At 46.3% G+C, this 27,934-nt stretch overlaps 1 pseudogene; it reads right to left on the reverse strand.

The window, feature by feature from the left end:
* Positions 1 to 6,388: 6,388 nt before the first annotated feature.
* Positions 6,389 to 18,647, reverse strand: LOC124027076 (annotated as a pseudogene).
* Between the last annotated feature and the right edge of the window lie 9,287 nt (positions 18,648 to 27,934).

The following is a 27,934-nucleotide window of genomic DNA, read 5'->3' on the forward strand; positions in this document are numbered from 1 at the left end:
GTCCTGCCACTGCCAGAGTTCTAGATTCCCCCAAGTCCTCCCACTGCTAGAGTTCTAGATTCCCCAAGTCCTCCCACTGCTAGAGTTCTAGATTCCCCCAAGTCCTCCAACTGCTAGAGTTCTAGATTCCCCCAAGTCCTCCAACTGCTAGAGTTCTAGATTCCCCCAAGTCCTCCAACTGCTAGAGTTCTAGATTTCCCCCAAGTCCAACTGCTAGAGTTCTAGATTCCCCAAGTCCTCCAACTGCTAGAGTTCTGGATTCCCCCAAGTCCTCCCACTGCTAGAGTTCTGGATTCCCCCAAGTCCTCCCACTGCTAGAGTTCTAGATTCCCCAAGTCCTCCCACTGCTAGAGTTCTAGATTCCCCCAAGTCCTCCCACTGCTAGAGTTCTAGATTCCCCCAAGTCCTGCCACTGCTAGAGTTCTAGATTCCCCCAAGTCCTCCAACTGCTAGAGTTCTAGATTCCCCCAAGTCCTCCCACTGCTAGAGTTCTAGATTCCCCCAAGTCCTGCCACTGCCAGAGTTCTAGATTCCCCCAAGTCCTCCCACTGCTAGAGTTCTAGATTCCCCCAAGTCCTCCAACTGCTAGAGTTCTAGATTCCCCCAAGTCCTCCCACTGCTAGAGTTCTAGATTCCCCAAGTCCTCCCACTGCTAGAGTTCTAGATTCCCCCAAGTCCTCCAACTGCTAGAGTTCTAGATTCCCCAAGTCCTCCAACTGCTAGAGTTCTAGATTCCCCCAAGTCCTCCAACTGCTAGAGTTCTAGATTCCCCCAAGTCCTCCAACTGCTAGAGTTCTAGATTTCCCCCAAGTCCTCCAACTGCTAGAGTTCTAGATTCCCCAAGTCCTCCCACTGCTAGAGTTCTAGATTCCCCCAAGTCCTCCCACTGCTAGAGTTCTGGATTCCCCCAAGTCCTCCCACTGCTAGAGTTCTGGATTCCCCCAAGTCCTCCCACTGCTAGAGTTCTAGATTCCCCCAAGTCCTCCCACTGCTAGAGTTCTAGATTCCCCCAAGTCCTCCCACTGCTAGAGTTCTAGATTCCCCAAGTCCTCCACTGCTAGAGTTCTAGATTCCCCAAGTCCTCCCACTGCTAGAGTTCTAGATTCCCCCAAGTCCTGCCACTGCCAGAGTTCTAGATTCCCCCAAGTCCTCCCACTGCTAGAGTTCTAGATTCCCCCAAGTCCTCCAACTGCTAGAGTTCTAGATTCCCCCAAGTCCTGCCACTGCCAGAGTTCTAGATTCCCCCAAGTCCTCCCACTGCTAGAGTTCTAGATTCCCCCAAGTCCTGCCACTGCCAGAGTTCTAGATTCCCCCAAGTCCTCCCACTGCTAGAGTTCTAGATTCCCCCAAGTCCTCCCACTGCTAGAGTTCTAGATTCCCCCCAAGTCCTCCCACTGCTAGAGTTCTAGATTCCCCCAAGTCCTGCCACTGCCAGAGTTCTAGATTCCCCCAAGTCCTCCCACTGCTAGAGTTCTAGATTCCCCCAAGTCCTGCCACTGCCAGAGTTCTAGTTTCCCCCAAGTCCTCCCACTGCTAGAGTTCTAGATTCCCCCAAGTCCTCCCACTGCTAGAGTTCTAGATTCCCCCAAGTCCTCCCACTGCTAGAGTTCTAGATTCCCCCCAAGTCCTCCAACTGCTAGAGTTCTAGATTCCCCCCAAGTCCTCCAACTGTTAGAATTCTAGATTCCCCCCATGAAAACAATCTACTAACATTATTTCAACATTGGGTGCAGGGCATCAACTAGATACACTGTGTGTCTGAAAAGGCACCCTATTCCCTATAAAGTGCACTATTTTGACCAGAGACCAATGACACCCTATATAGTGCACTACTTTTGACCAGAGACCAATGACACCCTATATAGTGCACTACTTTTGACCAGAGACCAATGACACCCTATATAGTGCACTACTTTTGACCAGAGACCAATGACACCCTATATAGTGCACTACTTTTGACCAGAGACACCCTATATAGTGTACTACTTTTGACCAGAGACTATGGGGCTTATATATATATACACATATGTATATACGTATATATATATATAGTAATGTAAATGTATATGAAACAGAGTGACATTTCAGACACGCACACAGCCTGACAAATAAAAAAAGTCTAATTTATTTCACACAAGACACCAAGGACAGTTGAACAGTAAAAATGTAAAAACCCCAGAAATGGATCAACTATGAGATGTAGCAGGGCCGTGTCCATTCCAGCCTGATCCTAGTTCAGCTGGAGACGCTTTATCCAGGACGACACACCACGGTGGAAATAAAACCCTGCATGCCTCCAAAATGGCACCCCTATTGCCTATATAGTGCACTACCTAGTCAAAGGTAGTGCACTATAAAGGGAATAGGGCTCCATTTGGAACACACACACCACTGAATAGGGCTCCAGTTGGAACACACACACCACTGAATAGGGCTCCATTTGGAACACACACACCACAGAATAGGGCTCCATTTGGAACACACCCACCACAGAATAGGGCTCCATTTGGAACACAGACACCACAGAATAGGGCTCCATTTGTAACAGGGAGGGAGGGAGTCTTACGCTAACCGTATACTATATAGTACATTACAAAATAGTCATCAAAATTATAAAAAAATGGCAAATGTCCAGTTGACAACAATATACTGTATTTAAGGATTAGAACAAACATGGGTTTACCAAAACACAACAGGAATGGTTCAAACTTAAAAATGGTTAGATAAATGTTAGACCCCAAACATTGAAAACACTTGAGACTCCATGACGGTGTGGAACCGGAATGCTTTAGGTTCTAATTGTGAATTCTAAGAGAGTGTCGATGGAACTCAACCAGGCACTTCTCAAAGATAAGTTTATAATGAGGGTTCAGTCTTGTAACTAACAGTTCAATGAATAACAGCCGCTCTCAGAAACAGACCTCCCCATGTCAAACACATTAGAGACAGAGAGAGAGAGGCAGAGAGAGACAGAGACACAGAGAGAGAGAGAGGCAGAGAGAGACAGAGAGAGAGAGAGGCAGAGAGAGAGAGAGAGACAGGCAGAGAGACAGACAGAGACAGGCACAGAGACAGAGAGAGACAGAGAGAGACAGAGAGAGACAGAGAGAGACAGAGAGAGACAGAGAGAGACAGAGAGAGACAGAGACAGACAGAGACAGACAGAGACAGACAGAGACAGACAGAGACAGACAGAGACAGACAGAGACAGACAGAGACAGAGACAGAGAGAGAACACAGAGAGAGACTCAGAGAGAGAGGCAGTCAAACACATTAGAAAAAGATAGTGAGTGCAGAGAGGAAGCCAGTGTAACACTGGACATGACCATCCACAGGATGAAACACTATTAAACCCACCAGGGTTGATATCAGAACGAGTCCACATTATTCATTCAACTAGAGAGGTTGAAGACAGGCAGTTGAATAACATGACAGGCAAGACCTGTTAGAAAAAGGCTTATTTAGAAGCTAAATGGACACATGAAGCACAAGGTGAAATACTGAAGATCAGGCTTAAGACTGAGACAGGCAGAGTCCAGAGGAACTGGATGTTCAGTCCAGATCTGGCAGTGACCAGTAAACAGGCAGAGAGAATAAAAGTTCCCTTTTCAGAACAGAGCATTTTAACCTAGACACAATGAGACGTATAAGATCTATCCCAATGACCTGGGTGAGAGAGAGGGCAGAGAGAGGCAGAGAGAGGGAAAGGCAGAGAGAGGCAGAAGAGAGGCAGAGACAGACAGAGGGAACAGAGACAGACAGAGACAGACAGAGGAGACAGAGAAAGAGAGAGAAAGAGGGGAACAGATGGGAAAGAGAGAGAAGAGAGAGACAGATGGAAAACAGAGCTCTCAGAAACAGACCTCCAGATGTCAAAAACATTAGAAAAGATAGTGGTGGGAAGCCATGTGTAACACTGGACATGTACCATCCCAGGATGAAACACTATTAAACCCACCAGGGTTGAATCAGAATGGTCCACATTCTTCATTCAACTAGAGAGGTTGAATTAAGGGTTGTATAACATGCTTTCCTCACAACCATCACCTGTTATGAAAACCTCTTATTTAGAAGCTAAATGGCACATGAAGCACAAGGTGAAATACTGAATATCCCTTTGATTCCCCCCGTCCAGAGGAACTGGATGTTCAGTCCAGATCTGCTTTCTGTGACCAGTAAAAGGCAGAGTAGAATAAAAGTTCCCCTTTTCTGAACGGAGCATTTTAACCTAGACACAATTATATAAGATCTATCCCAAGACCTGGGGGGGGGAGAGGGGAAACCAGATGGGACCTGGGACACCCTCCCTCAACATCATGGTGTAAAAACCACAGCCAATAGGGAGAGAGCAGCCACACCCCTGGACCTGGGACACCCTCCTCAACATCATCATGGTGTAAAAACCACAGCCAATAGGAGAGAGCAGCCACACCCCTGGACCTGGGACACCCTCCTCAACATCATGGTGTAAAAACCACAGCCAATAGGGAGAGAGCAGCCACACCCCTGGACCTGGGACACCCTCCCTCAACATCAACCTCATGGTGTAAAAACCACAGCCAATAGGGAGAGAGCAGCCACACCCCTGGACCTGGGACACCCTCCCTCAACATCATGGTGTAAAAACCACAGCCAATAGGGAGAGAGCAGCCACACCCCTGGACCTGGGACACCCTCCCTCAACATCATGGTGTAAAACCACAGCCAATAGGGAGAGAGCAGCCACACCCCTGGACCTGGGACACCCTCCCTCAACATCATGGTGTAAAAACCACAGCCAATAGGGAGAGAGCAGCCACACCCCTGGACCTGGGACACCCTCCCTCAAATCAACCTCATGGTGTAAAAACCACAGCCAATAGGGAGAGAGCAGCCACACCCCTGGACCTGGGACACCCTCCCTCAACCTCATGGTGTAAAAACCACAGCCAATAGGGAGAGAGCAGCCACACCCCTGGACCTGGGACACCCTCCTCAACATCAACCTCATGGTGTAAAACCACAGCCAATGGGAGAGAGCAGCCACACCCCTGGACCTGGGACACCCTCCCTCAACATCATGGTGTAAAAACCACAGCTTCTTAGTACCCTCAAAGAACATTCCAGAAAACAACTATAAGAAGTATAAGAACACCGATCAGCCTTTGGTGGAGATCTATTCAAAACAACATTTCTCTGAAGATTATCTCCTGCCACTTTCCCAAGTCACTTTACACTTATCCCAGACATTAGGAATGTCATCCGACACAATATCCTTAATGTCACGACACAATATCCTTAATGTCACGACACAATATCCTTAATGTCACGACACAATATCCTTAATGTCACGACACAATATCCTTAATGTCACGACACAATATCCTTAATGTCACGACACAATATCCTTAATGTCACGACACAATATCCTTAATGTCACGACACAATATCCTTAATGTCACGACACAATATCCTTAATGTCACGACACAATATCCTTAATGTCACGACACAATATCCTTAATGTCACGACACAATATCCTTAATGTCACGACACAATATCCTTAATGTCACGACACAATATCCTTAATGTCACGACACAATATCCTTAATGTCACGACACAATATCCTTAATGTCACGACACAATATCCAGACATCCTTAATGTCACGACACAATATCCTTAATGTCACGACACAATATCCTTAATGTCACGACACAATATCCTTAATGTCACGACACAATATCCTTAATGTCACGACACAATATCCTTAATGTCATGACACATTTGCTGGTTCCAATTCAATCCTTCTCTCTTCCTTACAAGTCACAAAGGAACATTTCTTTGTGACATCATGACATCATGGTCCATTGTGAGCAACCTCATGGTGTCTCTAGTCCAGACAGTTCTCAAGGTCCAGACAGTGATCCTAACCAGACAGACTCATGGTGTCTCTAGTCCAGACATTACAGAAGGTCTTCTGGATCCTAAGTGTCTCTAGTCCAGACTCAGTGTCTCTAGTCCAGACATTACAAGGTCTTGTGGATCCTAACCAGGACAGACTCATGGTGTCTCTAGTCCAGACATTACAAGGTCTTGTGGATCCTAACTAGGACAGACTCATGGTGTCTCTAGTCCAGACATTACAAGGTCTTGTGGATCCTAACTAGGACAGACTCATGGTGTCTCTAGTCCAGACATTACAAGGTCTTGTGGATCCTAACTAGGACAGACTCATGGTGTCTCTAGTCCAGACATTACAAGGTCTTGTGGATCCTAACCAGGACAGACTCATGGTGTCTCTAGTCCAAAGGAGGGAGGAGCCGGGGGGGGCAAAGGAAGGAGGGAGGAGCCGGAGGGGGGCAAAGGAAGGAGGGAGGGCCGGAGGGGGCAAAGGAAGGAGGGGCCGGGGGGGGGCAAAGGAAGGAGGGAGGAGCCGGGGGTGGGGGCGAAGGAGGGCAGGTTGGGGCGATAGAATAATGGAGGGACGGAGAGAGAGTGAGAGAAACGGAGGGACTCAGACGGAGAGAGAGACGAAGCTGTTGTACTGCTGAATGTTCCTCTTCAGGATGTCTGAGCAGGGCCCCAGAACGCGTTCGAACCGCGGGCGGTCCAGCTTCACACACTTCAGAGGGCCGCGGGAGACCACGGTCGCAGCACGGGGACGGTTCATCAACAGGGCGATCTCACCTGGGACAGACGGAGAAGAGGACAACGATTAGAAACAACAACACTGGAACAGAAGAGAGGAAGAAAAGGAACAATGATCAACCCACCCCCACACCCCAGCTCCACCCCCAGCTCCACCCCCAGCTCCACCCCCACACACCCAGCTCCACCCCCACACACCCAGCTCCACCCCCACACACCCAGCTCCACCCCCCACCCACCAGCTCCACACCCAGCTCCACCCCCACACAGACCAGCCCACACCCAGCTCCACCCCCACACACCCAGCTCCACCCCCACACACCCAGCTCCACCCCCACACACCCAGCTCCACCACCCACCTCCACCCCCACACACCCAGCTCCACCCCCACACACCCAGCTCCACCCCCACACACCCAGCTCCACCCCCACACACCCAGCTCCACCCCCACACACCCAGCTCCACCCCCACACACCCAGCTCCACCCCCACACACCCAGCTCCAGACCCCCACACACCCAGCTCCACACCTTTACAATCAGGGCTATCGGAGGAGACTCCTGATCTGGGACCGGGCTATCGGAGGAGACTCCTGATCTGGGACCGGGCATCAGGAGGAGACTCCTGATCTGGGACCAGGCTATCGGAGGAGACTCCTGATCTGGGACCGGGCTATCGGAGGAGACTCCTGATCTGGGACCAGGCTATCGGAGGAGACACCTGATCTGGGACCGGGCTATCGGAGAGACACTGATCTGGGACCGGGCTATCGGAGGAGACACTGATCAGGGACCGGGCATCGGAGATCACTGATCTGGGACAGACGAGCAGATCTCCACTACTGAGGTCCAGACAGTCCAGAGATCAAAACAGGGAGGGCCCCAGTCTGCCCACCTCACTGATCTGGGACAGACAGACAGACAGCAGAACCCTCACAGACACAGGAAGAGGAAAACTCCAGACACAAAAAGCAGATAACCCCAGAATGACCTGTGAGGGTGAAAGGGCACAACACATTCTCTGACAGTTGAGGTGAAAAGATGGAGACACCACAGTTGATGCCTGAACCCTGAGACAGACAGACAGACAGACAGAGAGACAGACAGACAGACAGACATAGAGACAAACAGACAGACAGACAGACAGACAGACAGACAGACAGACAGACAGACAGACAGACAGACAGACACAGACAGACAGACAGACAGACAGACACAGACAGACAGACAGACAGACAGACAGACAGACAGACAGACAGACAGACAGACAGACAGACAGACAGACAGACAGACAGACAGACAGACAGACAGACAGACAGACAGACAGACAGACAGACAGACAGACAGACAGACAGACAGACAGACAGACAGACAGACAGACAGACAGACAGACAGACAGACAGACAGACAGACAGACAGACAGACAGACAGACAGACAGACAGACAGACAGACAGACAGACAGACAGACAGACAGACAGACAGACAGACAGACAGACAGACAGACAGACAGACAGACAGACAGACAGACAGACAGACAGACAGACAGACAGACAGACAGACAGACAGACAGACAGACAGACAGACAGACAGACAGACAGACAGACAGACAGACAGACAGACAGACAGACAGACAGACAGACAGACAGACAGACAGACAGACAGACAGACAGACAGACAGACAGACAGACAGACAGACAGACAGACAGACAGACAGACAGACAGACAGACAGACAGACAGACAGACAGACAGACAGACAGACAGACAGACAGACAGACAGACAGACAGACAGACAGACAGACAGACAGACAGACAGACAGACAGACAGACAGACAGACAGACAGACAGACAGACAGACAGACAGACAGACAGACAGACAGACAGACAGACAGACAGACAGACAGACAGACAGACAGACAGACAGACAGACAGACAGACAGACAGACAGACAGACAGACAGACAGACAGACAGACAGACAGACAGACAGACAGACAGACAGACAGACAGACAGACAGACAGACAGACAGACAGACAGACAGACAGACAGACAGACAGACAGACAGACAGACAGACAGACAGACAGACAGACAGACAGACAGACAGACAGACAGACAGACAGACAGACAGACAGACAGACAACTCCCAAGCTCTTAACACAGCAAACAAAAGTGTACAAGTTGAAAGACAGCATCGGGAAATAAAACACTACAGAACAGGTTCGGCGTAACATATTTCCCATCAGATATTCAAGGTGCTTCTTCTCTGGTCTAACGATACAGGAAGAGAAAAGTAAACCTACACCTCTATTCTCAAGGAAACTAACTGGCTCCCTGAGGGGCGGCAGTGGTCTAAGGCCCTGCATCTCAGTTCTAGAGTCACTACAGTCCCTGGTTCTCAGTTCTAGAGGAGTCACTACAGTCCCTGGTTCTCAGTTCTAGAGGAGTCACTACAGTCCCTGGTTCTCAGTTCTAGAGGAGTCACTACAGTCCCTGGTTCTCAGTTCTAGAGGAGTCACTACAGTCCCTGGTTCTCAGTTCTAGAGGAGTCACTACAGTCCCTGGTTCTATTCCAGGCTGTATCACAGTGGTCTAAGGCCCTGCATCTCAGTTCTAGAGGAGTCACTACAGACCCTGGTTCCAGTCCAGGCTGTATCACAACTGGCCGTGGTTGGGAGTCCCATAGGGCAGGGCACAATTGGCCCAGCGTCGTCTGGGTTTGGCGGGGTAGGCCATCATTGTAAGTAAGAATTTGTTCTTAACCGACTTGCCTAGTTAAATAATAGGTTAAATCAAATCCCAAAAGACAGCCAGCATATTGCAGAGATAATCCTACCTCCAGGATGATGAAGAACTCATCTCCAGGTTCACCCTGAACCACGATCTTCTGTCCGTCTTCAAACTGAACGTTCTCCAGAGAATCAGCTACCGTCAGCCTCTCCCACTTGTCCAGAGACTCTGTAGAGGACCACATACTAAAGTCAGCCTCTCCCACTTGTCCAGAGACTCTGTAGAGGACCACATACTAAAGTCAGCCTCTCCCACTTGTTCAGAGACTCTGTAGAGGACCACATACTAAAGTCAGCCTCTCCCACTTGTCTAGAGACTAGGTAGAGGACCACATACTAAAGTCAGCCTCTCCCACTTGTCTAGAGACTCTGTAGAGGACCACATACTAAAGTCAGACTCTCCCACTTGTCTAGGGAATTTGCAGTTGGCAGATGTTGATACACACACTGGCCACAGGGAGGCGCCACACATCACCACAGCAGAGGGGGAATGACAGGAAAGATCACAGGCTGAGTTTGTTTGTAGCAACTCGAATCCATACATACCCACCTATAGGTAGGTAAATAGGTAGGTAGGTAAATAGGTAAATAGGTAGGTAAATAGGTAGGTAGGTAGGTAGTTAGGTAAATAGGTAGTTAGGTAAATAGGTAGGTAGGTAAATAGGTAGTTAGGTAAATAGGTAAATAGGTAGTTAGGTAAATAGGTAAATAGGTAGTTAGGTAAATAGGTAAAGGTAGGTAAATAGGTAGGTAGGTAAATAGGTAGGTAGGTAGGTAAGGTAGGTAGGTAAATAGGTAGGTAAATAGGTAGGTAGGTAAATAGGTAGGTAGGTAAATAGGTAGGTAAATAGGTAGGAAGGTAAATAGGTAGGTAGGTAAATAGGTAGGAAGGTAAATAGGTAGGAAGGTAAATAGGTAGGAAGGTAAATAGGTAGGTAGGTAAATAGGTAGGTAGGTAAATAGGTAGGTAGGTAAATAGGTAGGTAGGTAAATAGGTAGGTAGGTAAATAGGTAGGTAGGTAAATAGGTAGGTAGGTAAATAGGTAGGAAGGTAAATAGGTAGGAAGGTAAATAGGTAAATAGGTAGGAAGGTAAATAGGTAAATAGGTAGGAAGGTAAATAGGTAGGAAGGTAAATAGGTAGAAAGGCAAATAGGTAGGTAGGTAAATAGGTAGGTAGGTAAATAGGTAGGTAGGTAAATAGGTAGGTAAATAGGTAAATAGGTAAATAGGTAGGTAAAATAGGTAAATAGGTAGGAAGGTAAAGGTAGGTAAATAGGTAGGTAAATAGGTAAGGTAAATAGGTAGGAAGGTAAATAGGTAGGAAGGTAAATAGGTAGAAGGTAAATAGGTAGGAAGGTAAATAGGTAGGAAGGTAAATAGGTAGGAAGGTAAATAGGTAGGAAGGTAAATAGGTAGGAAGGTAAATAGGTAGGAAGGTAAATAGGTAAATAGGTAGGAAGGTAAATAGGTAGGTAAATAGGTAGGTAAATAGGTAGGTAGGTAAATAGGTAGGTAGGTAAATAGGTAGGTAGGTAAATAGGTAGGAAGGTAAATAGGTAGGAAGGTAGGAAGGTAAATAGGTAGGTAGGAAGGTAAATAGGTAGGAAGGTAAATAGGTAGGAAGGTAGGTAGGTAAATAGGTAGGTAGGTAAATAGGTAGGAAGGTAAATAGGTAGGTAAAAGGTAGGAAGGTAAATAGGTAGGAAGGTAAATAGGTAGGAAGGTAAATAGGTAGGAAGGTAAATAGGAAGGTAAATAGGTAGGAAGGTAAATAGGTAGGAAATAGGTAGGAAGGTAAAAGGTAGGAAGGTAGGTAAATAGGTAGGAAGGTAGGTAAATAGGTAGGTAGGTAAATAGGTAGGTAGGTAGGTAAATAGGTAGGTAGGTAAATAGGTAGGAAGGTAAATAGGTAGGAAGGTAAATAGGTAAATAGGTAGGTAGGTAGGTAAATAAATAGGTAGGAAGGTAGGAAGGTAAATAGGTAGGTAGGGTAGGTAAATAGGTAGGAAGGTAAATAGGTAGGTAGGTAAATAGGTGGGAAGGTAAATAGGGAAGGTAAATAGGTAGGAAGGTAAATAGGTAGGAAGGTAAATAGGTAGGAAGGTAAATAGGTAGGAAGGTAAATAGGTAGGAAGGTAAATAGGTAGGAAGGTAAATAGGTAGGAAGGGTAGGTAGGAAAATAGGTAGGAAGGTAAATAGGTAGGAAGGTAAATAGGTAGGAAGGTAAATAGGTAGGTAGGTAAATAGGTAGGAAGGTAAATAGGTAGGAAGGTAAATAGGTAGGAAGGTAAATAGGTAGGTAGGTAGGTAAATAAAGGTAGGTAAATAGGTAGGTAGGTAAATAGGTAGGAAGGTAAACAGGTAGGAAGGTAAATAGGTAGGAAGGTAAATAGGTAGGAAGGTAAATAGGTAGGTAAAAGGTAAATAGGTAAATAGGTAGGTAAATAGGTAGGAAGGTAAATAGGTAGGAAGTTAAATAGGTAGGTAGGTAAATAGGTAGGTAGGTAAATAGGTAGGTAGGTAAATAGGAAGGTAAATAGGTAGGTAAATAGGTAGGAAGGTAAATAGGTAGGAAGGTAAATAGGTAGGAAGGTAAATAGGTAGGTAGGTAGGTAAATAGGTAGGTAAATAGGTAGGAAGGTAAATAGGTAGGTAGGTAAATAGGTAGGTAAATAGGTAGGTAAATAGGTAGGTAGGTAAATAGGTAGGAAGGTAAATAGGTAGGTAAATAGGTAGGAAAATAGGTAGGAAGGTAAATAGGTAGGTAGGTAGGAAGGTAAATAGGTAGGTAGGTAAATAGGTAGGTAAATAGGTAGGTAGGTAGGTAAATAGGTAGGTAAATAGGTAGGTAAATAGGTAGGAAGGTAAAAGGTAGGTAGGTAAATAGGTAGGTAAATAGGTAGGTAGGTAAATAGGTAGGAAGGAAGGTAAATAGGTAGGAAGGTAAATAGGTAGGAAGGTAAACAGGTAGGAAGGTAAACAGGTAGGAAGGTAGGTAAATAGGTAGGTAGGTAAATAGGTAGGTAGGTAAATAGGTAGGTAGGTAAACAGGTAGGTAGGTAAACAGGTAGGTAAATAGGTAGGTAAATAGGTAGGTAAATAGGTAGGTAAATAGGTAGGTAGGTAAATAGGTAAATAGGTAGGTAGGTAAAAATAGGTAGGAAGGTAAATAGGTAGGAAGGTAAATAGGTAGGAAGGTAAACAGGGAAATAGGTAAATAGGTAGGAAGGTAAATAGGTAGGAAGGAAGGTAGTAGGAAGGTAAAAGGTAGGTAGGAAGGTAAATAGGTAGGTAGGTAAAAGGTAGGTAGGTAAATAGGTAAATAGGTAAATAGGTAGGAAGGTAAATAGGTAGGTAGGTAAATAGGTAGGTAGGTAAATAGGTAAATAGGTAGGAAGGTAAATAGGTAAATAGGTAAATAGGTAGGAAGGTAAATAGGTAAATAGGTAAATAGGTAGGAAGGTAAATAGGTAGGAAAGGTAAAAGGTAAGGTAAAAATAGGTAGGTAAAAGGTAGGAAGGTAAATAGGTAGGTAGGTAGGTAGGTAAATAGGTAGGAAGGTAAATAGGTAGGAAGGTAAAAGGTAGGTAAATAGGTAGGTAAATAGGTAGGAAGGTAAATAGGTAGGAAGGTAAATAGGTAGGAAGGTAAATAGGTAGGAAGGTAAATAGGTAGGAAGGTAAATAGGTAGGAAGGTAAAAGGTAGGAAGGTAAATAGGTAGGAAGGTAAATAGGTAAATAGGTAAATAGGTAGGAAGGGTAGGAAGGCAAAAGGTAGGTAGGTAAATAGGTAGGTAGGTAAATAGGTAGGTAGGTAAATAGGTAGGTAGCATGTTGTTAGACTGTTCTCCAACTGTTTGAACAGCTTGTTGGTCGGAGTCGTCATGTGTAGAATGTGTAGGTCCTCACCTAAAATGGACACCTTGCTGAGGAATTCCTCATACATCTTACGCTTTCTCAAAGTGCTTCCCTGAAAGACAGAGGGAGCGAGAGACAGAGAGCAAGAGCGAGAGACACAGAGAGAGCAAGAGACACACAGAGACACACAGAGACACACAGAGACACACAGAGAGAGCATGTTAAGTCCCATAATAACAGCCAAATGTGTACTAACTGTGTTCAGCTTTAGCCCCAGACATCTGGTATTGCTACCATTGTTAGAGATGCTGAACTGACACCGTGTGGAGGCTCAGTAAACTATATGGAGCTGATTTGTTAAAATCAATGTCTCCCAATAATGTTGTTGCCGGGGGAAAATAACACCTCATAACATTGTAGAATTATCATATATCTACATAGAGCTGAATTAACTCAATCTGCCAGCCAGCCAGCCAGCTAGCCAACCAGCCAGTCAGCCAGCCAGTCAGCCAACCAGTCAGTCTCACCATGAGTATCCTCCTGTAACTGTCCCTGTCGATGCCCCACAGTTTGACGTTGCTCTTGGCTCGGACCGTGGCGGCCCTGGGGGTCCCATAGATCAGGGCTAGCTCGCCAAAGCTGCCCCCCCCTCCCCAATATTGGTCACCCACTCATTGTTCACATACACCTGTGAGAGGAGGGAGAGAGGTGAGAGGGAGGGAGAGAGAACAACAACCTCACAGATGGAAATAGCTTTCCCTACAGTATGAACTTCTGTCAGTATTTTGTCTTAAAATATAATGTATTTTTAACAAACAGATGTACCACTATATAGACCATAGACAGGTAGTCTGTCTTCCCTACTGTACATAACAGACAGAAAACAGGGACGTACATCCATCTCTCCCTGGTCAACGACGTAGAAGTTGTCTCCCCTCGTCACCTGGTGGAAAACAACAGCTGTGAGACACACTCTGACCCAGCAGTAATGATGGTCATGTCATCATGTTGGAACGACAACCAGGAGATTGACTTCACGCCAAAGTGAAAAAAGGTCAAATGTCGTACCTTGCTGAATGACCGTCTCCCCGGTGATGTAGGTAACAGAAAACATGGCGTCAAAGATGTCGCTGTGAAGAGCGGAGGGAGGTGGTCGACACGGTGACAGGATCAACATCACATACTGCTTTCATTGCACAGCACCAGGAGAACACTAATGGTTTAGCACACAACAACCCGCGAACACAGTTCGTACCTTCTCTCGTTGTCGTCCAGGTGAGCAAACAGCACGTTCTTCTCGATGGCTTTAGCCAGGGCGGCCATCGTTTTGTAGTCTTTAGGAATAACCTGCAGGAGGCAGAAAGGAACGGATTCATTGATCACAAAGCAAACTGCCTTCAGTCGTTAAGGTTATTATTGATCAGATTGAAGTAGTGGCCGAGGCCCGATTCTCCACCCTTCTCCAGAAGTGTACACTCCTACACTTTATCTGCATTGGACTTTACCATGGTAAAGCCCATGCTTTACCCCCCCCCCCCCCCAATCCTATGCTTTTAAATGCATGATGGGTAATGTGCAAGGTGACACTTGTGGAAAAGGGTGGATGATCAGGAAGTAGCCTAGAAGAAGTTGGTAGTAATAACTGTAGGGTCAGGTGCACCTGTAGCGATGCGTGATTGGCTGAGGGCTGACCCCCCCTGACCTTTCTGACGTAGGAGGCGGCGTCTTCCTCTGTGTAGACCTCGGCGCTGATGGCACCGCGCCGCCGCCGCCCCTTCACCACGGGATTCATGGGAGGAGACACCTCATCCTCACGGGAGTCGGAGCGAGAGTTGGACTTCTGCTGCTGTAGGATCTGCTTAGCCTCCTCCTGGTGAGGGAGGGGGGGGGTTCAGTTATAGGATCTGCTTAGCCTCCTCCTGGTGAGGGAGGGGGGTTCAGTTATAGGATCTGCTTAGCCTCCTCCTGGTGAGGGAGGGGGTCAGTTATAGTAGAATAGAACAGATCTTCTGCTGCTGTAGGATCTGCTTAGCCTCCTCCTTGTGAGGGGAGGGGGTCAGTTATAGGAGAATAGAACAGAGATCTTCTGCTGCTGTAGGATCTGCTTATCCTCCTCCTGGTGGGGGGGGGGGGGGTCAGTTATAGGAGAATAGAACAGAGATCTTCACGGTTCCATAATTAACCTGGGGCTTTACCCACCCAGACCCAATATACATAGAGAATAATAAGGAGGTCCGCTCTCACCCCCCCCTAACAACTAGACACGCTCCCTATAGACCTGGTCGGATCCAGAGCCGGTCCGATCAGACTGAAGGAGGCAACAGTTAAATCAATTTTTTAAAATGCTTCTTTATTAGCCGGGGGGTGGGAGGAACGAGAGACAGCATAAAAACCAAGCTGACCTGAGCTATAGTAGACCAATTGTTTGCCATAGCTGGTTAATTTATCATCGACTAGGATTATATTGTACCCCGTCGACTGCGTCAAACCCGGGAGAAGCTAGTTTAGCTAGCTAGGCTAACTGAGGCTGCGTGACCTTTCTCATCCTACATTTACAAACAACAACAACTCCATTCAGAATATGAAGTAGCAGCCTGCCTGTTGGCTCCTGGTCGTTGTAGCCCACCTTTCACTTCTAATTCTGTCATTTTAATTCAGTCTTCCGTTGAGTAAATATCTCCTATCTTTTGCCTCACACAGAGCGAGGCTCTATGACCATAGTCTATTGGCTCTTTGATGACTTCTGATTGGCCAACAACAAGCTACAGACGTAAAGCTCCACATTTGTGAAAAACAAGAGCAGCATCTCTCCCTCCCTTATTTAGGAGCACCTGCACACAATTAAGGATTCTAGAACTCTTATTACCTCCCAAATGGTTCAGTGTGCTCCTAAATGTCCTTGTGTTTGCGCACCAACATCTTTCCAACTTAGGCTCCTTGTAAAAAAAGGCCAGTGTAAAGCCCTGATACAGTGCATTCAGAAAGTATTCAGACTCCATGACTCTGCAGATCCTCTCAAGCTCTGTCAGGTTGGATGGGAAGTGTCGCTGCACAGCTCATCTTCAGGTCTCTCCAGAGATGTTAAACCGTGTTCAAGTCTTGGCTCTGACTGGGCCACTCAAGGACACTCAGAGACTTGTCCCGAAGACACTCCTGCGTTGTCTTAGCTATGTGCTTAGGGTCGTTGTCCTGTTAGAAGGTGAACCTTTGCCTCAGTCTGAGGTCCTAAGCGCTCTGGAGCAGGTTTTCATCAAGGATCTCTGTACTTTGCTCCGGTCAGCTTTCCCCTCGATCCTGACTAGTCTCCCAGTCACTGCAGCCGAAAAACATCCCCACAGCATGATGCTGCCACCACCATGCTTCACCGTATCAAATAAAATTGTATTTGTCACATACACATGGTTAGCAGATGTTAATGCGAGTGTAGCGAAATGCTTGTGCTTCTAGTTCCGACAATGCAGTGATAACCAACGAGTAATCTAACTAACAATTCCAAAACGACTGTCTTATACACAGTGTAAGGGGATAAAGAATATGTACATAAGGATATATGAATGAGTGATGGTACAGAGCAGCATACAGTAGATGGTATCGAGTACAGTATATACATATGAGATGAGTATGTAGACAAAGTAAACAAGGTTTCCTCCAGACGTGACACTTGGCATTCAGGCGAAAGAGTTCAATCTTGGTTTCATCAGACCAGAGAATCTTGTTTCTCAAGTCCTTTAGGTGCCTTTTGGCAAATTCCAAGCGGGCTGTCATGTGCCTTTCACTGAGGAGTGGCTTCCATCTGGCCACTTTACCATAAAGGCCTGATTGGTAGAGTGCTGCAGAGATGGGAGAACCTTCTAGAAGGACAACCATCTCCACAGAGGAACTCTGGAGCTCTGTCAGAGTGATCATTGGGTTCTAGGTCACCTCCCCGACCAAGGCCCTTCCCCCCAGATTGCTCCTTTTGGCCAGGCGGCCATCTCTAGGAAGAGTCTTGGTGGTTCCAAACTTCTTCCATTTAATAATGATGGAGGCCACTGTGTCCTTGGGGACCTTCAATGCTGCAGACATGTTTTGGTACCTTTTGTGCCTCGACACAATCCTGTCTCGGAGCTCTACGGACAATTACTTCAACCTCATGACTTGGTTTTTGCTCTGACATGCGCTGTCCACTGTGGGACTTTATATTGACAGGTGTGCGCCTTTCTAAATCATGTCCAATCAATTTAAATTTAACTACATTTACTCCAATCAAGTTGTAGAAACATCTCAAGGATGATCAATGGAAACGGGATGCACCGGAGCTCAATTTCAAGTCTCATAGTAAAGGGTCTGAATACTTATGTAAATGGGGCTGCAGGGTAGCCTAGTGGTTAGAGTGTAGAGGTGGCAGGGTAGCCTAGTGGTTAGAGTGTAGAGGTGGCAGGGTAGCCTAGTGGTTAGAGTGTAGAGGTGGCAGGGTAGCCTAGTGGTTAGAGTGTAGAGGCGGCAGGGTAGCCTAGTGGTTAGAGTGTAGAGGTGGCAGGGTAGCCTAGTGGTTAGAGTGTAGAGGTGGCAGGGTAGCCTAGTGGTTAGAGTAGAGGTGGCAGGGTAGCCTAGTGGTTAGAAGATTAGCAAGTTCAAACCCCGAGCTGAGGGTTCCTAGGCAGTCATTGTAAATAAGAATTTGTTCAACTGACTTGCCTGGTTAAATAAAGGTTAAATAAAAATAAGGTTTCTGTTTATTATACATTTGCAAAAAATAAATAAATGGTAAAGACCTGTTTTGGTCATTAGGGAAGTGGTGTAGATTGATATGTAATCCATATTAGAATGAGGCTGTAATGTAACAATGAGATGGAATCCTTTCCCAATGCAGTGTAGTTGTAGAACAGTATAGAATATATCAGTATTTACCTGCTTAGTAGAGAACAGAGTGGAGTAGAGCTCTATTACTGTATAGCCTTCCTAGTGCAGGGACCTAGTGAGTTAGAGCTGTATTAGGTGGCAGGGTAGCTTCTAGTGGGAACACAGAGAGTAGAGCTCTATTACTGTATACCCTTCTAGTGGGAACACAGAGAGTAGAATATAATAGAGTTGTATTACTGTATACCATGAGAGCAGAATAGGTTTGGACTTTTCAGGGGTAGCCAGTGGTTAGAGATGATTTGTCTTTGTTAACCGGAAATATGCACACACACATGACCCCGCCCACCCAGACTCACCTTCTCCAGCCTATCATTGTACTCTCTGAAGAAGGCCATGGGTCTGTCTGGCCGGGAGGTACATAGCTGTAAATAAAATGCAGTCCTTCAACAGCTGTTGGATGTTATGTTTCTGCAAAAATAAGCTAAATCCCTCAGACTCCTCTCCTCCTCACTGCTCGTACTGCCCGATGCCATCACACTCACAACCTGTTGAATGGGACACAGACAGAGATAAAACACAGAGAAAATATGCACAGGAGACAGTATAGAGGAGATCAGTATTTAGTGCTTTTATAAACAGAGAGAGAGGGAGAGAGAAAAAGCCAGGAGAGAGGGGGTAGTGTTTTATAAACAGAGAGAGAGAGAAAAGCAGGTGTAGCAGGAGAGAGGGGTAGTGTTTTATAAACAGAGAGAGAGAAAAGCAGGTGTAGCAGGAGAGAGGGGGTAGTGTTTTATAAACAGAGAGCAGAGAGAAAAGCAGGTGTAGCAGGAGAGAGGGGGTAGTCTTTTATAAACAGAGAGGAGAGAGAAGCAGGTGAGCCCAAGAGAGGGGGTCAGTGTTTTATAAACAGAGAGGAGAGAGGAAGGCCATGGGTCTGTCTGGCCGGGAGGGGTAGTGTTTATAAAACAGAGAGAGAGAAAAGCAGTGCAGCAGGAGAGAGGGGGTAGTGTTTTATAAACAGAGATGAGAGAGAAAACTCACAATCTGTTGAGAGAGAGAGGAGCAGGACACAGGGGTAGTGTTTTATAAACAGAGAAGAGAGAAAAGCAGGTGTAGCAGGAGAGAGGGGGTAGTGTTTTATAAACAGAGAGAGAGAGAGAGAAAAGCAGGTGTAGCAGGAGAGGGGGTAGTGTTTTATAAACAGAGAGAGAGAGAAAAGCAGGTGTAGCAGGAGAGAGGGGGTAGTGTTTTATAAACAGAGAGAGAGAGAAAAGCAGGTGTAGCAGGAGAGAGGGGGTAGTGTTTTATAAACAGAGAGAGAGAGAAAAGCAGGTGTAGCAGGAGAGAGGGGGTAGTGTTTTATAAACAGAGAGAGAGAGAGAGAAAAGCAGGTGTAGCAGGAGAGAGGGGGTAGTGTTTTATAAACAGAGAGAGAGAGAAAAGCAGGTGTAGCAGGAGAGAGGGGGTAGTGTTTTATAAACAGAGAGAGAGAGAAAAGCAGGTGTAGCAGGAGAGAGGGGTAGGGGGTGTTTTATAAACAGAGAGAGAAAAGCAGGTGTAGCAGGAGAGAGGGGGTAGTGTTTTATAAACAGAGAGAGAGAGAGAAAAGCAGGTGTAGCAGGAGAGAGGGGGTAGTGTTTTATAAACAGAGAGAGAAAAGCTGGTGTAGCAGGAGAGTAGTGTTTATAAACAGAGAGAGAAAAGCAGGTGTAGCAGGAGAGAGGGGGTAGTGTTTTATAAACAGAGAGAGAGGGAGAGAGAAAAGCAGGGTGTAGCAGGAGAGAGAGGGGGTAGTGTTTTATAAACAGAGAGAGGGAGGGAGAGAGAAAGCAGGTGTAGCAGGAGAGAGGGGTAGTGTTTTATAAACAGAGAGGGAGGGAGAGAGAAAAGCAGGTGTAGCAGGAGAGAGGGGCTAGTGTTTTATAAACAGAGAGGGAGGGAGAGAGAAAAGCTGGTGTAGCAGGAGAGAGGGGGTAGTGTTTTATAAACAGAGAGGGAGGGAGAAAAGCTGGTGTAGCAGGAGAGAGGGGGTAGTGTTTTATAAACAGAGAGGGAGGGAGAGAGAAAAGCTGGTGTAGCAGGAGAAAGGGGGTAGTGTTTGATAGAGAAGTAGAAACAGAGGACAGTGAGGAGAAGAGAACGTGGGGTGTAGAGATAAAAAGAGAGCATAATAATAAACAGAGTGAAGGAGGGAGAGAAACTTAACAAGTGGGTGAAAAGTGGGTAGAGAGGACAAAACATGATTGGTTTAGAGCAAGAGTGGGCGTTTTGAGAGAGAGAGTAAGAGAGGGGAGAGTGAGGATGGATAAACTCCCATATCTATTGGGTGAAATACCACAGTAGCAAGATTTGTGACCTGTTGCCACAAGAAAAGGGCAACCAGTGAAGAACAAACACCATTGTCAATACAACCCATATTTATTTATTTTCCACAGAGTGAAAGAGAAAGACTTGACACAAAGCTCCATTGTATCATAGAAACTCAAAATCTCAGGATAGTCGTGGACCACACCGCTGAACCAACGGACTAAACTCACTCGCATTCAATAATGCAATGCATTATGTGGCAATCAGAATCAAATGTATTTATAAAGCCCTTCTTACATCAGCTGATATCTCAAAGTGCTGTAAAGAAACCCGCCTAAAACCCTAAACAGCTCCCAAAAACTCCCTAGAAAAGGTCCAAACCTAGGAAGAAATATATATTAGAACCAGGCTGGCTATGAGGGGTGGCCAGTCCTCTTCTGGCTGTGCCGGGTGAAGATTATAACAGAACATGGCCAAGATGTTCAAATGTTCACAAATGACCAGCATGGTCAAATAATAATAATCACAGTAGTTGTCGCGGGTGCAACAAGTCAGCACCTCAGGAGTAAATGTCAGTTGGCTTTTCATAGCCGACCATTAAGAGTATCTCTACAGCTCCTGCTGTCTCTAGAGAGTTGAAAACAGCGTGTCTGGGACAGGTAGCGTGTCTGGGACAGGTAGCGTGTCTGGGACAGGTAGCGTGTCTGGGACAGGTAGCACGTCCGGTGAACACTAGAGCAGCAGCACGGCCAGGTGCAGTTTAGTTCACCACATTCGCCAACTCTCCTTATATTGCTAACGTTAGTAGGAGAGCGTGTGAAAGCTACAAAACCATGACAGCAGCAGACAGGCATGTGACACCAGGGTGCAAAGGAATTTTTCACAACCTGAGTTATGGTGTGTGTACCCTACTGTATACTGAAAATGAGACTTAAACATCGACTAATTATTAAGATATTTCAACTTGGAGATGTCCATGATTCCCAAATTGATTAATTTATAGGTCTTTGTCAATTATCAAAATGAAATTGATCACATATATCTTACAAGGGCAAACAAACTAAGCTTGAGTCAACTACCTCCATAGATAATGTAAACTGGTGAGTGTTGGCAAGACACCCAACGACTTAGTAACTTCCACCATAAGACAAAACTACTGTCACAATAAACACCAAAGTTAGCTAGCTAATGGTAGTTAGCTGGGTCTTTCGAGTGCAGGCAACCATTCGTCCTGTAGCTCGCAGCGGACCCTTGCTTAATATTCAGAAATAATGCATTTCATTTTTAATAACTGTTTGGAAAGCACAGGGACTTAATATTCTGAGAAATTCGGAAACGATTAACGTTAGCTAAAAGGCCCGCAGAGGTATTTTCATAAAAACAGCCATCTTGGAAACCAAGGCATGTTGCTAGTAACGTCAGCCAACTTGCGTTATCATAACAAACGGTGAGATACAGGTTATAATCAAGCAATATCCTCATACCTGCAGCGCTCCAACACATACATCGAGATTATTTAGAACAAAATGAAGACAAACCGCTTACCAAACCTGATTGAAATGCTGTCTTTTTTTTTCGGGAAACTGACAGTTCTTCGTCCCTGTTTTTCCCCCTCAGTCCTGAGTTGGACGGCTGCCCTCAACCGGAATCAGGTTTGGACCAATCGCTGCCTCGTTCTGGTACATACGTCACCTTAAAGGGCAAGGCCTTTTTTTGTTCTGCCAACACTTCACAGAAAGTGAGTGTTTTGATAACAGTATTTTGTTTACTGCATATCAATTGTTAGATTAAAAAAATTAAAAAAATACAACATTTGTAGGGGCAGCAAGAATATTCAAATAGACTTGTCTCTCTTGTCCCTTGAGATGTTGAGTTTTTATATTGGCTTACCATTATAGGTAGAATTATTGCTGTAATCTCAATGGATAAAAAACGTATTCAGTATCAGAATAAACCGAATAAATATGATTTCTTCATGCATGCTTTTATAAATAACCTAATGCGTCTGATCTCCAAACATTATGCTCACTAAAGATTTACAACATTTGTGATAGATTTAAACCAGAAAACAGGTGTCAACATGTCCCTTGTTCAATCAAACTACTACAGGTGTCCTGTTGAGGGAACGTCTCAGTCAAACTACTACAGGTGTCCTGTTGAGGGAAAGTCTCAGTCAAACTACTACAGGTGTACTGTCGAGGGAAAGTCTCAGTCAAACTACTACAGGTGTCCTGTTGAGGGAACGTCTCAGTCAAACTACTACAGGTGTCCTGTTGAGGGAAAGTCTCAGTCAAACTACTACAGGTGTCCTGTTGAGGGAACGTCTCAGTCAAACTACTACAGGTGTCCTGTTGAGGGAAAGTCTCAGTCAAACTACTACAGGTGTCCTGTTGAGGAAAGTCTCAGTCAAACTACTACAGGTGTCCTGTTGAGGGAAAGTCTCAGTCAAACTACTACAGGTGTCCTGTTGAGGGAAAGTCTCAGTCAAACTACTACAGGTGTCCTGTTGAGGGAAAGTCTCAGTCAAACTACTACAGGTGTCCTGTTGAGGGAAAGTCTCAGTCAAACTACTACAGGTGTACTGTCGAGGGAAAGTCTCAGTCAAACTACTACAGGTGTCCTGTTGAGGGAAAGTCTCAGTCAAACTCAGTCAAACTACTACAGGTGTCCTGTTGAGGAAAGTCTCAGTCAAACTACTACAGGTGAGGGGAAAGTCAGTCTGTTGAGGGAAAGTCATCAAACTACTACAGGTGTCCTGTTGAGGGAAAGTCTCAGTCAAACTACTACAGGTGTCCTGTTGAGGGAAAGTCTCATCAAACTACTACAGGTGTACTGTTGAGGGAAAGTCTCAGTCAAACTACTACAGGTGTACTGTTGAGGGAAAGTCATCAAACTACTACAGGTGTACTGTTGAGGGAAAGTCATCAAACTACTACAGGTGTACTGTTGAGGGAAAGTCATCAAACTACTACAGGTGTCCTGTTGAGGGAAAGTCATCAAACTACTACAGGTGTCCTGTTGAGGGAAAGTCTCAGTCAAACTACTACAGGTGTACTGTTGAGGGAAAGTCTCCTGTTGAGTCAAACTACTACAGGTGTCCTGTTGAGGGAAAGTCATCAAACTACTACAGGTGTCCTGTTGAGGGAAAGTCTCAGTCAAACTACTACAGGTGTACTGTTGAGGGAAACTACTACAGGTGTCAAACTACTACAGGTGTACTGTTGAGGGAAAGTCATCAAACTACTACAGGTGTACTGTTGAGGGAAAAGTCATCAAACTACTACAGGTGTACTGTTGAGGGAAAGTCAGTCAAACTACTACAGGTGTACTGTTGAGGGAAAGTCATCAAACTACTACAGGTGTACTGTTGAGGGAAAGGTCAGTCAAACTACTACAGGTGTACTGTTGAGGGAAAGTCAATCAAACTACTACAGGTGTACTGTTGAGGGACAGGTGTACTGTTGAGGGGAGCAACCAAACTACTACAGGTGTACTGTTGAGGGAAACCTGTACTACAGGTGTACTGTTGAGGGAGTCTCAGTCACCTGACTACTACAGGTGTACTGTTGAGGGGCAAGCTCACCTGACTACTACAGGTGTACTGTTGAGGGAGGTCACCTGACTACTACAGGTGTACTGTTGAGGAGCAAACTACTACAGGTGTACTGTTGAGGGAGGTCACCAAACTACTAGTCAGGTGTACTGTTGAGAAAGCAAACTACTACAGGTGTACTGTTGAGGGAGCAACCTGACTACTACAGGTGTACTGTTGAGGGAGGTCACCTGACTACTACAGGTGTACTGTTGAGGGAAAGGTCAGTCAAACTACTACAGGTGTACTGTTGAGGGAAAGACTACTACAGAGGGAGGTGTACTGTTGAGGGAGGTCAAACTACTACAGGTGTACTGTTGAGGGAAAGTCACCTGACTACTACAGGTGTACTGTTGAGGGAGCAACCTGACTACTACAGGTGTACTGTTGAGGGAGGTCAAACTACTAGATCAGTCAAACTACTACAGGTACTGTTGAGGGAGGTGTACTGTTGAGGGAGCAACCTGACTACTACAGGTGTACTGTTGAGGAGGTCACCTGACTACTACAGGTGTACTGTTGAGGGAGCAACCTGACTACTACAGGTGTACTGTTGAGGGAGTCAACCTGACTACTACAGGTGTACTGTACAGGTGTACTGTTGAGGGCAACCTTTACTACTACAGGTGTACTGTTGAGGGAGGTCACCTGACTACTACAGGTGTACTGTTGAGGGAGGTCACCTCAAACTACTACAGGTGTACTGTTGAGGGAGGTCACCTGACTACTACAGGTGTACTGTTGAGGGAGCAACCTGACTACTACAGGTGTACTGTTGAGGGAGCAACCTGACTACTACAGGTGTACTGTTGAGGGAGCAACCAGGTGTACAAACTACTACAGGTGTACTGTTGAGGGAGGTCACCTGACTACTACAGGTGTACTGTTGAGGAGGTCACCTGACTACTACAGGTGTACTGTTGAGGGAGGTCACCTGACTACTACAGGTGTACTGTTGAGGGAGCAACACCTGACTACTACAGGTGTACTGTTGAGGGAGGTCACCTGACTACTACAGGTGTACTGTTGAGGGAGGTCACCTGACTACTACAGGTGTACTGTTGAGGGAGCAACCTCAAACTACTACAGGTGTACTGTTGAGGGAAAGTCATCAAACTACTACAGGTGTACTGTTGAGGGAGGTCACCTGACTACTACAGGTGTACTGTTGAGGAGCAACCTGACTACTACAGGTGTACTGTTGAGGGAAAGATCAAACTACTACAGGTGTCCTGTTGAGGGAGGTCACCTGACTACTACAGTGTACTGTTGAGGAATCACCTCAAACTACTACAGGTGTCCTGTTGAGGGAGTCAACCTGACTACTACAGGTGTACTGTTGAGGGCAACCTGACTACTACAGGTGTACTGTTGAGGGAGTCACCTGACTACTACAGGTGTACTGTTGAGGGGAAGTCACCTGACTACTACAGGTGTACTGTTGAGGGAGTCAAACCTGACTACTACAGGTGTACTGAGGGAAAGTCACCTGACTACTACAGGTGTACTGTTGAGGGAGCAACCTGACTACTACAGTACTGTTGAGGGAAACTGACTACAGGTGTACAGGTGACTACTGTTGAGGGAAAGTACTACAGGTGTACAAACCTGACTACTACAGGTGTACTGTTGAGGGGAGCAACCTGACTACTGCAGGTGTACTGTTGAGGAGGCAACCAGGTGTACTACTGCACTACTACAGGTGTACTGTTGAGGGAGCACCCTGACTACTACAGGTGTCTGTTGAGGGAAACCTGACTACTACAGGTGTACTGTTGAGGGAGCAACCTGACTACTACAGGTGACTGTTGAGGAGGTCACCTGACTACTACAGGTGTACTGTTGAGGAAAGTCTCAGTCTGACTACTACAGGTGTACTGTTGAGGAGAACCTGACTACTACAGGTGTATTGTTGAGGGAGGTCACCTGACTACTACAGGTGTACTGTTGAGGGAGATCACCTGACTACTACAGGTGTACTGTTGAGGGAACAACCTGACTACTACAGGTGTACTGTTGAGGAGCAAACTACTACAGGTGTACTGTTGAGGTGGGGGCAACCTGACTACTACAGGTGTCTGTTGAGGGGAACCTGACTACTACAGGTGTACTGTTGAGGGAACCTGACTACTACAGGTGTATTGTTGAGGGAGGTCACCTGACTACTACAGGTGTATTGTTGAGGGAGGTCACCTGACTACTACAGGTGTACTGTTGAGGAGATCAACTACTACAGGTGTACTGTTGAGGGAGCAACCTGACTACTACAGGGTGTACTGTTGAGGGAGCAACCTGACTACTAGCAGGTGTACTGTTGAGGGAGCAACCTGACTACTACAGGTGTCTGTTGAGGGAGGTCACCTGACTACTACAGGTGTACTGTTGAGGGAGGTCACCAAACTACTACAGGTGTACTGTTGAGGGAGGCAACTACAGGTGTACTCTACAGGTGTACTGTTGAGGTCAACCTGACTACTACAGGTGTACTGTTGAGGGAGTCAACCTGACTACTACAGGTGTACTGTTGAGGGAGGAGCAACCTGACTACTACAGGTGTACTGTTGAGGGAATCAACCTGACTACTGCAGGTGTACTGTTGAGGGAAAGTCAACCAAACTACTACAGGTGTACTGTTGAGGAGCAACCTGACTACTACAGGTGTCTGTTGAGGGAGGTCACCTGACTACTACAGGTGTCCTGTTGAGGGAGATCAATCAAACTACTACAGGTGTACTGTTGAGGAGCATGCCAACCAGGTGTACTGTTGAGGAGATCACCTACTCAAGGTGTATTGTTGAGCTGGAGGTCAACCTGACTACTACAGGTGTATTGTTGAGGGAGATCACCTGACTACTACAGGTGTATTGTTGAGGGAGAACCTGACTACTACAGGTGTATTGTTGAGGGAGGTCACCTGACTACTACAGGTGTACTGTTGAGGGAGATCACCTGACTACTACAGGTGTCCTGTTGAGGGAGCAACCACTACTACAGGTGTACTGTTGAGGGAGCAACCTGACTACTACAGGTGTACTGTTGAGGGAGCAACCTGACTACTACAGGTGTACTGTTGAGGGAGGTCACCTGACTACTACAGGTGTACTGTTGAGGAAAGTCTCAGGTGTACTGTTGAGGGAGCAACCTGACTACTACAGGTGTACTGTTGAGGGGAGCAACCTGACTACTACAGGTGTACTGTTGAGGGTCAACCTGACTACTACAGGTGTACTGTTGAGGTCAAACAGGTGTACTGTTGAGGGAGGTCACCTGACTACTACAGGTGTACTGTTGAGGAGCAAACTACTACAGGTGTACTGTTGAGGGAGCAACCTGACTACTACAGGTGTACTGTTGAGGGAGCAAACTACTACAGGTGTACTGTTGAGGGGAACTACTACAGGTGTATTGTTGAGGGAGTCTACAGGTGTATTGTTGAGGGAGTCACCTGACTACTACAGGTGTACTGTTGAGGGAACCTGACTACTACAGGTGTACTTGAGGGAGATCACCTGACTACTACAGGTGTACTGTTGAGGGATCACCTGACTACTACAGGTGTACTGTTGAGGGAGCAACCTGACTACTACAGGTGTGTACTGTTCAAACTACTACAGGTGTACTGTTGAGGGAAGTCACCTGACTACTACAGGTGTACTGTTGAGGGAAAGTCACCAAACTACTACAGGTGTACTGTTGAGGGAGGTCAACCAGGTGTACTTTGAGGGAGCAACTACTACAGGTGTACTGTTGAGGGAGGTCACCTGACTACTATAGGTGTATTGTTGAGGGAGGTCACCTGACTACTATAGGTGTATTGTTGAGGAGGTCACCTGACTACTACAGGTGTACTGTTGAGGGAAAGTCACCTGACAGTCTGCATGTTATCTTCATCCTCCACCAACCTTTGTCCCAGGTGCTTGC

The sequence above is a fragment of the Oncorhynchus gorbuscha genome, unplaced genomic scaffold, assembly GCF_021184085.1.
Source record: "Oncorhynchus gorbuscha isolate QuinsamMale2020 ecotype Even-year unplaced genomic scaffold, OgorEven_v1.0 Un_scaffold_2933, whole genome shotgun sequence".
Classification (NCBI taxonomy): domain Eukaryota; kingdom Metazoa; phylum Chordata; class Actinopteri; order Salmoniformes; family Salmonidae; genus Oncorhynchus; species Oncorhynchus gorbuscha.